Source organism: Haemaphysalis longicornis, unplaced genomic scaffold, assembly GCF_048455015.1.
Source record: "Haemaphysalis longicornis isolate Haplotype H1 unplaced genomic scaffold, Haemaphysalis longicornis Haplotype H1 scaffold_1, whole genome shotgun sequence".
Classification (NCBI taxonomy): domain Eukaryota; kingdom Metazoa; phylum Arthropoda; class Arachnida; order Ixodida; family Ixodidae; genus Haemaphysalis; species Haemaphysalis longicornis.
In genome coordinates, this window is record NW_027526203.1 from 114,319,140 (window position 1) to 114,334,310 (window position 15,171).

Here is a 15,171-nt window from a genome sequence, read left to right on the forward strand (position 1 = left end):
TGCCGGTCACTTCGGTTACACTCGTGCGCTGGCACGGATGAAGCAGAACTACTACTGTCCGAAGCTATCGGCCTCCGTACGGCAGTATGTACGAACTTGCCGGGACTGCAAGCGACGGAACGAACCACCCGGCCGGCCAGCCGGACTTCTGTAGCCCGTTCGGGTGCCTTGAACGCCTTTTGAACAAGTTGGCATGGACTTGCTCGGTGCCTTTCCAACTTTCACAAGTGGGAACAAATGGATAGTAGTCGCCACGATAGACTTAACCAGGTATGCCGAAACGAAGGCGCTTTCACGGGCTACAGCGCTGAGGTTGCGCTGTTTTTCCTAACGAGAATTGTGCTGCGGCATGGCGCACCCGCAGTCGTGATTACCGACCGTGGAACGGCCTTCACGGCGCAACTGCTGCAAGAAGTGTTGAGATTCAGCGGCACGTCCCACCGAAAGGCCAGCGCGTACCACCCCCAGAACAACGGCTTGGCAGAACGTCTGAACCGAACAACAGCCGGCATACTCATTATGTACGCCGATGCGGAACACAAGACGTGGGATGAAGTTTTGCCGTACGTAACGTTCGCGTATAATACGGTTCAAGAAGAGAGTGTCTACAGTAGGGAACCTCCCACAATGCTTGGCGCCATGCTGCTACCCGACACCCACGGCGACCAAGACGGCCCCATTCACGAGTTTGTGCGCAGCGCCGAAGAAACACGCGCGCTGGCACTCCAGCGAATACAACAGCACCAGCGTTGTGACGCCGCTCGCTACAACCTCCGCCACCGACATGCAACCTTCTCCCCTGGGGACTAGGTCTGGGTGTGGACTCCAGTTAAGGGCCGGAGACTCTCGGAAAAGCTTATGCAGCGTTACTTCGGCCCGTACACGGTGTTACGATAGCTTGGCGATGTTACCTACGAAGTCGCTCCAACCAGCCCAAGCGCCGCAGGACGCTCCCGATCACGCCCAGAAATGGTGCGTGTGGTCCGCATGAAACAATACTTCTCGCGATGATCTCACAAGGCATCTATCTAGCAGCGGACTACGTTTCCCGCACATAATTGTAGCATTGAGTCGATGCTTTTGAGGAGAGGGGGTAATGCCACGTTCCAAACTGTGGGATGACAGCGTTATTAACTAGGACGGACATGCTCACCGACATGCTAATCCCCTGCTTGGGTACGGGCCGTGTGATGCGGCACAACAAAAGACGATTAATGAGCGCGCTAGCTAGTGGCTCGTGTGCTTGGTTTTTATCGCCATATTCCTAACCACCAATCGGTGCTCTCTGTCGGTTTCACCTGGCAAGTTAGGCACCTCACCTAATAAAGACAACTTCCCTGTGTCCCTGTTTAACAGGACGCAACAGTATGTTGCCATGTATGCCAGGCGTGCTGCGACTTTACGGGTCACGGCAAGAAAGGCTCCCGCCACTCAGCGAAAGTGATATCCACGTGGAAAGCGATTGACTGATTGTGGATTTTAACGCGCCGACGCTACTGAGGCGATGAGGCACGCTGTGGTGGGGGGCTCCGAGTTAATTTTGACCACCTGGGGATCCCTAAATTGCGCTGAAATCCCGAACACACGGGCGTTTTTGCTTTTCGCGTCCATCAGAACAGCGGCCACCGCGGCCGGGAAAGGAACCCGCGTCCTCGTGCTCAGCAGCACAATGCCTTAGCCACTGAGGCACCTCGGCGGGTTCCGCATGGAAAGCAGAGTTCGCCCTATTGTCAGCTGGTCTATGTGCAGGGGCGGATTACCCGTGGTTCAAAGGGTTCAAATGAAGCGGCCCTCCGGATTAAGGGGACCCCAGCGCGCTGAAAAAAATGGCAGACATCGTAGTTTGGTTAGAAAACGTTTAAGCCTCCTACCGAGTTCCCCTGATTGAGACAGAGACAATTAGTTTTAATAATGAATGCTTCTAAAAGGCTGTTAGTCGCATAATGTGCCTAATCCTGAAGTGAGCTCACAGTTCTTCAGACGGAGGCATGCTATAGATTCTGGTGGGCAAGCCGTTAGTACACTGCGTCGCGTAGAGCGTATATACGTTTCCTTTACTGCGTCTACTCAACGCTGGCTTGCATTCCAGGCTCACCTGAAATAAAATGTGATCGAGGTACCCAAGGATTACACGTGGTGGTTATCGTGAGTGGATGCAACGAGGGCTCCCGTGGCCGGTTATAAACAAATCATCACCACCTTGACTGAACTATCCGAAAATCCTAATGAAAGAGCACGAGGCAAATGTTTTGCTGGAGGCAATGACAATGTTGGAAAGCGCGCTGATGTCCGACTTTTTGGAGAGAGTTTGCCGTGCTTCGACACCACCAGCAAGGCACTGCAGAGCCCAATGCTGTCACCGAATGCGGCTGTAAGCATGCCGAAATCTTCGTGTGATTATATATCCAGCTTGAGAGAGATTTCATGACGTTGAAAAGCTTGCCCAGGAAGCGTCGGACATGCACTCCGTATAAACCAAGCAACAAGAGAAAGCGAACAGAATCATCGCTATACGACAGCGCTGCAGGCAAAGCACGGCAAAGCCACGAGATCCTTCAGCTACGTTCCGCTGTGAAACCTTTTTCGTCATGATTGACAATCTCCTGCACGCCCTCACAGCTCGCTTGAGCGCTTAAACCGAAGTCTGCCCTCAGTTTGCTGTCATTCCAGATTGGGACTACTTTTCCCCAGCGCAGAGGCGCCTGCAGTCAATGGACCTTGTAAAGGTATACTTCTGATTTGGCTGGCACATTTCCCGATGAGGTTGAACCGTTTATTTCATTTGTGAGGGACGGAGGCTGTTCTTCTGTGGCAGACATGCTGAAACATCTAAATCGTGAAAAGCCTGAAGGTTTGTACCGAGACGTTCATGTTTCTCTTACATTTTCTTGTGCTTGATGATCCCAAATTTAACTGGCGAAGGATCATTCAGCCGGCTAAAATTGATCACGAGGCTTCTCTAAACGATGAATGCCAGACGCCTCAGCGATTTGTTGCTGCTGGGAGTGAAGACAGACATTCTTAGGAGGATAAATGTTTGAGATCTCATTAACTGTCCAAACGATAGCCATATAAAACGCTTGTTGACTATCCGTACCTTTTTTTTTCTTTTCTTAAACAAAAAGAGAAGGCGTGTAATAGTGTCACGAAGCCCAAGGTGACGCAGCTGTCTTGAAGGAAAAACAAGTTTATGGGAGCGAACTTACGCTCCCCTAACAACTCAAAGAATACCGAGGCGGCAAAGCAGCAGTCAACAAAATGATGTACGCAGGCGAGTGTCGTAGGATCGAATGCCGCGGCGTCTCCTTTGCGGGTATTTATCTTTCGGCGCTGGTGTTTCTCGAACCGTCGAATTACATCGAGAACCCTGCAGATCAAACAACATTATTCCAGGCTGGTGACGTTACTTGGAAACTGAAATAAACAAATCTAATGCATCGCTCGCGGCAATAGGAATACACGCCCCATTTCAAGGTTGAATTTCTGCAAAACGCACATCCTATTTTGTACACTGTGTTGGAGCAGGAAAGTTTTCGATAAATGTAAATTTATTGAGCAATTAAACAGCAGAAAAGGCGTTTCCAATATGAATGTGTTTCCTTCTCGTACAAAGGTGGATATTGTCTGCAAATATGTAAATGTATTACCTGTATAATAGTGAACGGTCTGTGCATGAATGAAAATATTTGTAATTGTTTATTGGAAAGTGTTATTAAAAACACGTTTTGTGAAAGTTCTGTATCGATGTTATTTTCTGTAAGCTACACCTGGTCTAAAAGATTATTATCGACGCATAATACGAACACTTCAATAATCAACCATTTAAATAATCTGTTGTGTACAGGGGCAAATACAACATGCATAATATAACAGTTTGTGTGGAAACGCTGACTTTATATTGCTTAAATTTTGTTGATGGATTCAATCACAAAGGAGCAAGCCGATTGCTGTAAGGATGTGCGACGAGGTCCTGAAAAAGGCCTACCTTCCTACTACACCAGTGCTCACAAGAACACAACCAAAGCGTGCGCTGCCGAATTAGTGAAGCAGGTAGAGGTAGGCATTTTTCATGAAAGCACTTCCTGATTTTCGAGGGAAGATATCTATAAAACAAAAGTAAACTGCACTAAAGGGTAAGACGAATGGAAGAAGCACATACGATAGTGTCGTGTGTATTTTTTAAATTTCGTTTTAAGTTCTTACGCACTTTACCCTCCTTTGAGTATGAACCAACTACCCCGACGAATCTGATTGCTCTATATACTCCTTCGTAGTCTGGTATAATTCAATTCCAACGACAACCTCTCCGCGTTCTCTGCGAGAACGTAGACGCCCAGGTGATGTTCATAGACTCCGGAGATGGTTTAAGCAAATAGAGCAGCTGCTCGTTGCGGCGAATTATAGGAATCTCCAATTCTCAAGTGTGGCGAGCCGGTAAGACGGGAGCGGGGGGGGGGGGGGGGGGGCTTCTAGTTTTTTTAAGCGGGTCCTCAGCACTATTAATCCCTGTCTACGTGGCGAGTCCGCGAGAGAATCTGTAGAGCAGCAGGTGACAGACCACTCTGCTATTGTACACAGGGAAAATGGTGACAGTAGGGGCCACTACTGCGAGATGGAAAACCCGTTCGTCGCATTGACCAAACTGTCCTGCAAGAGCATCCGCCAGCACCTGCTCCACTATACCTCACTATACGGCCACTTGCGTATACAGGGCTGGGATCGACGATAGGCTGCGAGGGGACCTCAAAAGCTTCCAGGCCTAAATGGGGTCCCGGGTGGAAACTCGGGAGCTGCACAGGCCATTACGCTGCAGACTGATGTGCCAGCTGGCCACCTCATCCCGTCATTTCAAGGCAGGTCAGTCGACCTGGGTGTTGTGACCGACGGGGAGCTTCCAGACAGCGCGCAAATTCAGTAAGAGTATGCAGTAGCTGCTTGCCTGGGACTGACTCAGGTGGACTGATAACTTTCCCCATTCAGCCTCTGCCTGAACACCTATGGACCAACTTATTGTGCTAAAAATGAAATGTTACTTAAAGTTAGCGAATAACAGGCTTTGGGCGATCATGTATTGTGGATGAGGCACCACGGGTCGACAATCCGTTAAATAGAATAGCTAACGCGGGGTGGTAAAAGAAGAAAGGAAGAGCAAGAAAAAGATCAACTACGAAAGTTTTGTGCAAATGAATGCACACAAAAACACGATAGAATTTCCTGGATATCTTTCTGAGGCATTCATCCTGGAGCAGACAGTAACAGACTGAAGAAGACGATGACAACCAGGAGGGTCTGCGTGCCAGCAAGAGTGCGCGGACGGCGAGTTCAAAAGTACACGGAAGTGTTCCCAGTTCCACATGTGGTTCGCCGTCTCCCCTGCAAGTTCAGTGGTCTCATATCAGTGCAAAGTGAATGCCTGTCACCCACACTCGGCGCAGAAAAGTGTGGCAGCCAGTGGTCTCAGCAATAGCTCACACAGCCTCCACCCATTTCAAGATGTTCGTTCCTCACCTGATGCCCCACTGATGCCAATACCCTAGTTCTGATTTCGGTGAAGTCACTTTACTCGGCACCGCTAACTCCGCCTCCTGGCCACCGCAGACGCGTCTTTCACAAGTTTTATACCCCTAGCCACCAATGATGCCCCTGTCACAAGCGCAACTGGCTGATGACTGCGTTTGCTGATGATAGCCGGTTAAGGAATTGCGGATAACGACGCTAGCGCTGTTATCACCAGTTCTACTTTTAGCCTGCTATGGGACGGATGCGTGTCATTCGCTCGGAAAAAGAACAGTGGGATCTGAAGGACTGTCGGCGGCCACAGGAGCGTGAATGGGTGCGAAAACAACAGAAAGCCGCTGCCCCAGAACGTGCAGCCCCGCAATTGCCCCTTCATATTCTAACTCGTCGACTAGCTGTGAATTCCTCTGGATGAAGAGTGTTACGATTCAGCGCCTCAACCCTGTTCGCGCGTGCTATATTGGGGGTAGTGCAGTGAAGTTCTCCTGTGCTTTGCGGAAAAGCCCGACTTCCTAGAACATGCATCGTCAGGCCGAAGTGTGTTGGTCGAACGGGCGCCTCGTTGGCGGTGACTCATGCCACGGAAGTTGAAAAATCCTGGACAAGCGGGACATGTACAGGCTTGAATCTGCGAGCAGACTGCGTTTGCCGAGATCTCCTCTCCTTCCTCTTTCTGGCTCAACGTGCGCGGCTACAGCCGACTCTCAGAAACCCGGGATATGGTGTTCGTGTTTGTCGGTTCAGCGTTTGAGCCGTATCCAGAGGTGTTTTACCGTTGGCGCTGGGGGGATAAATACGTGGCTCCCCCCGAGAGCATTATTCATTCGATCGGCAGCATCGGATCACGCTGTCGGGTGTTAGAGTCATTCTGTAAGCGCATTCGCAAGAGTGTTGTACCCGTATCGTCGCTGTTCATCTCTTGCCGCGCAATAAACCAGGTACGTTTGGCTTCGGTTTTTTTGTCGTCAACATGAAGGCACTGCATTTGCTGGCCACTCGTCCACGACGATACCACTACATGACGGAGGCGACGGAGCCGGGTTAGGGGACGCCTTTTGCAATGTAACAAGAGCAACTTGGCCGCTTGGAACGCCGATATGAGTCAGAAATTCTTGTGCAGCTTAAAGGGCTTTGCCTGCGACATTTTCACTGGTTTATTTCACGTCTACGCACGCGGACATTAGCGGTTGCGGCTTCTGCGTTTACTGAGGATGGTGGTGGAGGGAGAGAATGGAGAAGAGGAAATGTACACGCCGCTAGGCTCTATGCCTTCAGCGGTGACACGCCTTTTCCAATCTAGTCCCACCTAAATCTTCCTGAACATGCTCGTAACCATCACCTGTACTGCGCCAGGCACGATTAAAATGGTTCTTTTCGCAGGACGCCCCTATGCCGCTACTCTCACCTCACCATCACCGACGATCTCAAAAACCTCATCTGGCACTGCCCCATATTTTCTCGCTTTCAACATTCGCTCCACCTTACCACGGCATAACTTACATTGACCCCATATCGAGGTCACACGCTTTATCGGCCACATTGTCATTGATGCCACGCAAAGCTGTCTAGCACGGGCAGTTTAGCCATGGTCTACTGGACTACACGATGCATGGTCTACACAATGCCTCTTTAAGACGACCTATATAAGGACAAAACCCCGCCTTCCCGTCTTCTCCCTCTTTACCCGCTGGCCATAGGCCTTCCTTTCTATAAAAGCTTCCAACAACAACAAACCCGCTCTGCTGGTGGAATATATAAACCTGCCATTCTCAGGGCCAATACCACCTGTGTGCTCTCCTGTGTGGTCGACCGGTTTGGGTTGGTGTACGACGCTGGAGGGAAACGTGCATTCCCGTGTTTGCCCGCAAGCATAAAGCTCCAATTCTTCCAAGAATAATTCACCTAATTGACTAGGAAGTACCGTAAATCGCAGATTGGAACTAAACATGTTTTGTTTCATGTACTCCTTGGACGGCGGCCAGTTTCGCTGGTTATCGTTCTTCACAGAGTGGAAGGGAACTGATTTTTTTACTTTACTGGTATGCGTTTGTTTTCATGCCGAATAGCCACATTGTTGGGTATTTACAGAGCAGCTTAATACGTATTTTTTACGAAGGTCTCTCTGAAAATTGATAACATGTGTTATTTTTGAACGACAGGGCAAAATGCTTCCCAGCTGGCTAACTAAGAAGGGTTGCACGTTCTCACAGGTCCAAGAGGAGATAGACCAGGTGGTCGGCAGGGAACGTAACCCGGCGTGGGAGGACCGCTTGCGCACGCCGTTCACCATGGCCTGTATCTGGGAGATGGACCGTTGGAAAACTGCTGCCCCTTTGGTTCCTGCAAGAGAGTGAGTAATTTTGGGGCACCGTGTCCAATAGCAAGCTTCGAAATTACCTTAACTTTAGTTCAAATGAAAAAGACAAAACATTTTTTCTTGAAAGGAGCGGGTTTCAAAACTTTCACTTTATTGTCGCTAGAGTGTCTTTTCCTAACGTAGTTAGCCGCATACTCAACGTTATAGTAGCACGCCATGCCGCAGGGAATAGACAACTGCCATTTGTATACTTATATCAAACTCACTATAGTATATTCTCTTCTGAGTACGCAAATTGAAACGGAAGAATTGAAATTTGTGGAAGCCAATCTTCTTTATTAAATAGGTTGCATCTGACAGGGAAAGAAACCTTTCAGGGAAAGTACACTCACCCTCTTTTTCCAATGTGGAATAAGCTTTGTATTACGAGTGTCATATCTCAATTCCCGCTCCCCACCCCAGAAAAAATAAATCCCGTAGAATGTTGGGTGCCGCTTTGACAAACGACGTTGTAAACGAAAATGAGAAGTTTTTTCGAAATGAGTCAAATACACCCAAAGAGAATTTGAGTAAAGTGTTACGGAACCTACATGCAACGCTGCCAAAGCTATCATGTGATATGTTTTATATGTCATCTGGGGGAAGCTTACCGCCAGAAGTAAACAAAAATTCTTTCGTTCATTACTTAGTTGTGATTCACTAATAATGATTCACTAATACCTTAATTAGCAGGCAGGCGGGAACTGATATGGCGCCCATGTTCGCTCTATGACGTCGAACCGAAAGCACGCTCCTATCAGGAAATAGGATTTGGCTGATTTCGATCAATGCCACAACAGGCACGGGTTCATTTCGATACGATGTACGATCTGGATACACGTTTGCCGAGCGTTATCTGAACTAAATTGTTGCAACCTCTTTTCTAGGTGAAAGGTGCCTAGTTTTTTCTTTTTACTAGGCTCTATCTATTTACTTTGAGTTTCTGGTTGGGCTCATTTCGAAAAATACTCCCGTAGTGGTTTGTTTACAAGATAACTCAACATTCTATAAACCTTTCTCCTAAAGAAGCGCACTTTTTTTGCAATATATGTACCCATCTTCATTAGTAAAATTTATTGAAAAAGCGCTAACTATATTCTTTCAATTTGTATCTCGTTTGCGCTCATAACAAAGCCTCGCAAACGCGGATGTATTTGCAGCCCTACAAGAATATCGGAGCTTTCTTGCACCTCTTGAGTTGCCACTTTCTAACGAAACCCTTAAATTTATTCAACTATTCAGCAAGGCAGATTCCTTGTTCTCAATGATTGTGTAAGTGTTTTGTTTTCTTCAGAGCCTCTGAAACTGCTGTTGTAGATGGGTTCTGCATCCCAAAGGGCACCGTTATTTTGGAAAACTTGTGGGCTGCTCATTTCGATCCGAACGTATGGAAGAACCCGCTCAAGTTTGACCCTTCCCGATTTCTGAACGAGGGTGGTTCTCTGATGTCGCGCAAGCCTGACTATTTGATGGCCTTCCCATCAGGTAAGAAGTCAGTTTACTGCAAGTCAGACCCACTGCCAACACGTCACAATATCCAAAAGCGGAGCCAGAAAAAGTAGAAAAATTGCTGCTTATAATCCCTACATCGCCCGTCCGCGCTACAAAAGAGCTGAGAAGGGCGAATATTTGATCATTCTTCTAAGAATATAAAAGATAGGTTCTGGTCGGTCTGAATAATTTACCAAAAGCTGGAAATTGGGATTTTTTGCTCCTCTGTATACAACAGGACGAACTGAGTTGAAGTAGCTCGTAGCGGGGCGATTCTTAGGGCACAAAGTCTGGACATGCCAGCGTCCCTCATTCAGTCATTGATTTGCTCAGAAATTGTCAACTGTACGCAGTTGCCACTGAGAATAGTGACATTTCAAAACTTCTTGCAAAAGTAGTGATGTTATCCTGCAATTCTAAGCGCTTAACGTAGAGAACGTCGATCTGTCAATCATTTCAGTTTATTTGTATATTGGACCTTCATACACGCAGTGATTGTCATTTCCTCTTTGCTGTCAGCACTTCTTAGAACTTTGCTCCACACGCTAAGCCCAAATTCCAGTACACATCACTGCAAGCTTTGCAAAACTCTGCGCAGTGTTCGAGTGGACTGTGAACTTAAGTTATAGAGCACTGCAAATACTAAGAGTAAAAGTACGAACACATCAGTGAAAAACTGCCGACCGGTGAACCGTCGGCCGACTCCGTGGTCGGGCAGTAATAGGGTGAAGCTCACAGCAGCACATGACCACGTGCTGACCCGTCCCGCGCGTGCTCTAGACCGTAATCTCCTCCTAGTTTCTCGAGCACCATATCGAAATTTGCTGTTGCAGAGAAGTACCATGCAAGAAGTGCTGCCGGGTTGGAGCGGCAGGTCACTATCCCATCATCGCACCCGCCGTCGATCTAATGCCTTTGCACTCTGCGGCACGGCGGTTGTGGGGTGCAGATCCACTTGCGTTGCTGTGAGAAACGGCACGGCGATGGGAGGAGCCGCTGGTGGGTTCCCTGCTTAATTTCCGAGTTTTCCGGTAATTCTTTGATAATCTGATAGGGGGATCCTGAAAAAAAAACGCTAAAACGACACCGTATAGCTCACTTCGAACCTTCACTCCGCCCAAAAACTGAGCCTCTAGGTTTCGACTAATAAGCGAGTAGAACTCAGCCTATCCCGTCCCTTCATAATTTTTTTTATTTTCTGTCGGAGATGTGACAACGAAAACAAAGCTGCATTCACGCCCCAAATTCAATGTTAGTATTCATGGCCTATTTGCAGCTTTGGCAGCTGCGCGCAAAATATCGTTTGCTGACACTCGCCGCATTCAAATGTGGCATTAAAACTTCGTCGCATTCAAATGTGATGTCATATACGGATCTAAACAATTCAAATGAAATCTCTCCAAGCGAAATTGCGAAATGTGCACGGTTCCTAAATCCAGAGCACCGACCTGTCGCAATCGTTTTTCTCTTTGTGTTTGATTTTGGTAGAATAGCCATGGAGCACACTTTGAGAGTCACGAACACAAGGTAGAAAAAATTTGACCAACCCTCCTGGAAGGTTTTGTATATACAGAATTATAGGTATACAAAATTCTTATCTTTGCTAGCACAGCGCCGGAATAAAACTCCTGCAGAATTCTGCAGCCACATCTCCACAGAGTTCTGCAGGAATTCTACGCTCACTGGACGTCAGGAGACGTATGTCTAATCTCCCAAAGTGCCGAGGCTGCATGGGCATTTGGTCAAAAGAAGGACCTCAGAAGTATTTGAAGCTCCGGGACCCATCCCTGTGGTTGCACGGACTTTGCTTCCACCAGCCCTTCACTCACCTCTCCGGTCACATACTGCAGCCTTTCTGCTGCATGTGACGGAAAATTGTCCCAGTTTCGAAATGTGCACACCAAGCTATGCAATGGGCTCTCTGGGGATGCGCGTCTGAAAACGTCTGTACGTTAAAAACAATCCCAATATCCGGAAGACTTTCTCCGCTGCACGCGTAAAGCGAAAATTAACGAAGCACGGACGGATATAAATATCACGATCGACGATCTGACGTAAAATCAATGGCTTGAACTGCAATCGTACCTAAATCTTGAAAGCGGAAGCTCCGCTGACGCTATTTAGTGCATTTATTTAACAGTAATATGTATTTGACGTTAACGAAACGAACTTGGCGGGTATTTAGCAACTTTTGGCGCAATCGGCTCTTTCAATTTATAGGTTTTTTAGAAAAACAGGGAAAAACTGTGGTTTTCACGTGCCTACAAATTTTATGAACGTTGATTACTCTAGTCCAGACTCCCAGCTCCGGCTGTCAGAAAGAGCCGTTGCAGCAGGAGTCTCCAATAAAGCGCTGGACTGAGGGCCCCACTCCACACGCAAATGCTCGTTGTATAGTTTATTTTCTCTCTCTCTCCCTATCTCTTTCTCTCTTTCTCTCTCTCCATCGGGCGGTCAAACATGCATTGCACTTTATGCCCACAACATGTGCCGAGGGTTTCTTTTAGGCATATGCATAGGCACCTTCCTAAATCTCTAAAAGGGGATTTGCGTAGAAAACTTGGCGGGTTGGTACATGATCAAAGAAAAACAGCGCCAAAAACAGACAAGGGCAGTTCTTGTCGTCCTCGCTCTGTCCTTGTGTCTATGTTGGGCTGTTTTCGCTTGGCTCTAAAAGGTGCCCACAAATACATAAGATTAATGCCTTCTCAGCGTATTAATTTTAGCGGCACACATGCACGTTCGACTGCGTAACCAACAATCCAGAAAAGGAATTTTATTATTGGCCGACAACACCTCGTTAACTTCACCGCATGACTAGCTCCTAGAGAGATGTAAGCCTTTTTCACAACAATTACCGCCCTCGCATCATGCCGCCATTCCCACTTACAAGGCAATGATCAACAAATTTTATGATGGTAAGTCCTTTTCGCATCATAGCCTCGCGTTTGCACAATGCGGTTCATAAAGCCCTACGAACGGCAATAGCGTTTACATCTCTCAGACTGGTCATTCCTGAAGTCCCTGAGTGCAAGAAATTCACTGAGTAGTACAAAGTAATACCAAAGGTTTCATATGTGAAAAGAGTAAAATTGAAATGCACTCAGACGCTTGGGCGAACTAGGGTTGGCGTCAGGCCAGCAATATTCTGGAGAGTACTGTGGCTCCAGGTACCGAGGGAAGCTGCCCCTCTCAAAACGCAGTTTAGTACATATAGTACTACTCATTATATGTTTGTAGATTATAAAGGAATGGGTGTAATGAAAATAAATGTCAACTTGTTACGGTACGTATTTAGCTTCTCAAGTGAAGAAAACGCATCAGCACGCATTAAGCTTCTCCTAAAAGATTTTGTGGCTTTTTGAATGCGTAAATTGACCAATAATTTCTGCTTTGTCTGTGGTACAATGAATATCAAATAAATAATTATTGAAACCCATCTCACATCCCATGAACCAATGGAAGAAAATACTAGGACTGAAGTTACGGTGACTGTGGAATTAAAAATTTATTTATTTATTTATTTATTTATTTATTTATTTATTTATTTATTTATTTATTTATTTGTCTAAACACACAAATAATTTTAGTGTTCCATTATTGCTTTTATTTATGTATGTATCAAAAATACCTCGCAGATAAAGTGGGGCATTGTTAATATGTGACTTAAAGGAGAACTTCTCACAAAATACCAATAGACGCTAGAAAATTACTAAACAATTCAAACTATATTCAACAACATAATTTACAAATAAGAGACATTTGGCATCTAAAAACATTGTTAAAACAGACGTACTGCAAACCATTTCACCATACGTAATAAGCCAAAACAACATTGCAAACCACGAAAGAAGAAACATCATATAAGTAATACGTAAAAAACATAAAACTTAATATTGCGCCTCCACGAAGGACCGAAAGCATTCCTGACTTGGACTGGTAATTTGAAAACTGCTTCTGCAGATCATGACGGAATGTCTCTGGGGTAATAACAGGACCGATATTATCTGGAAGACCGTTCCAGAGGCAGAATGCTCGTGATTGAAGTTTTTTTCCCATGTTTTCATCCCTCACAGGCAAACACACCTGTCCAGGCGAGGTACTTGCAACCATGGAGATCTTCCTCGCCGTGACACCATTCCTGCAGAAGTTTCGTGTACTGCCAGCGGCAGCTATTCCTTTCGACCTCGACGACCCCAGGATACTCACGGGGCATCTGCACCGCCTCAAACTCAAGTTCCTGCCACGAGCATTGGCTGATTAGAATTCGCGACCGCCAATTGTGCCTCCTATGTAACAATGAGGAACAACAATAGATTTCCGTGTGACCACCGGTGATTGCAGAGTACGGTGTTGCAGTTTCTGTTAACCTACGTAAAGTTCAAATCGCTTGTTTAAAGGTTTTTGTCCTAACTTACCGTGCCTTCACGCTTGGTTGCTGGACCCCGCACTCGTCATATTGATGATGGTTGGGTTTTTATGGCGCAAGGCCTACTAAGGGCAAAGAGCGCCAGAGAAAAGTTTATTTAATGAAGTGAAGTGGTTACCACAAAAAGGTAGGTAAAAAAAAACGTGTCAACCGAACATAGTAAAATCAGTTAAAGATAATGGTGATGGCTGGTGTATAGGGCCAGATTTGATTATGCATGATAGGAAATGAGGTTTAAAAACTTAACGTCTGACAAATACTCAAACACACGTTTCACAGAAAAACTGGCATCGTCACCTAGAAACAGCGATGGATGTAGTGGGATATGTTGTCTGTAGAATTCTCTGAAGTATTTGTGTCGTGTTGTGTGAAGTACCTTGCATGTGATTAGTATGTGCACTACGGATAGGGCCTCTCCGCACCTACTGCACAGAGGTCTTGGAGATGCACTGAGAAGGTGCGAGTGCGTTGCACGTGTGTGCCCTATCCGTAATCTGGCCAAGGCGACTTCAGAGTATCTATTGCGTGTGTCGGTGGTGTATGGTCCCAAGTGAAGTTTTATTACGTGTAACTTGTTGTCTGTTCACTCCAGTGTGTTTGCCATGTTTTGCGAAGTTGTTGTCTGATGTGTGGTTTCACGTCGGTGTAGGGTAATGTGGTTATGTCTACTGTATTCAAGAGTGTAGCAGCAGCAGCCATTCAGTCCGCTGCTTCGTTCCCGGCTATACCACAGTGGCCACGGACCCAGCAAAGAACCAGTTCAAATTTGCGTACAGATTGACAACGTGGATTTTTGAAGGCATTGATGATGACAGTGCGCGCACAACACTGAGGGAATCTGTATAGATAATGGATTGTGGGATGTGGCTTTGAAGTATATGATTGACAACAAGAAGTACACCGTAAGCCTCTGCCGTAAAGATACTAGTATGACTATTCAGAGTTCTAGTGACACTAAGGCCGGGCCCATGCGCCGCGCAGAACACAGGGGTGGCAGTTCTAGAAGCGTCCGTATAAAATTCAGAACACTCATACTTCTGCTGCAAATACAAGAAATGCTCAGAATTGCACATGTGGGAGCTCGGTTTTAATCTACATGTGTGAAAGATGTGTCGCATGATACATGGCGGAGATGCCATGGTGCTATAAAATCCGTTAGACAAATTTGGATTGTATCTAAAAAGGAGACAGCAAGCTCTGACGCCTCCTCTCTAACTCTGTAAGAGAAGGGCGCAGAGAACGATGGTCGATTTAAAAGGAGTTCAGTCATAGACGTATCATGAAAAACTGATTTGAAAGGATGGTGAGGCATGGATGAAATTTTAAAAGCATAAAGGAGATCTGTGTATGCTCGCTGACGTTGTAGGTTCCATTTGTT

At 46.5% G+C, this 15,171-nt stretch overlaps 1 pseudogene; it reads left to right on the forward strand.

Moving 5' to 3' along the window:
* LOC144146907 (cytochrome P450 2C23-like) overlaps positions 1 to 13,628 on the forward strand; it is a 34,999-nt pseudogene extending 21,371 nt beyond the window's left edge.
* The last annotated feature ends 1,543 nt before the right edge of the window (positions 13,629 to 15,171 follow it).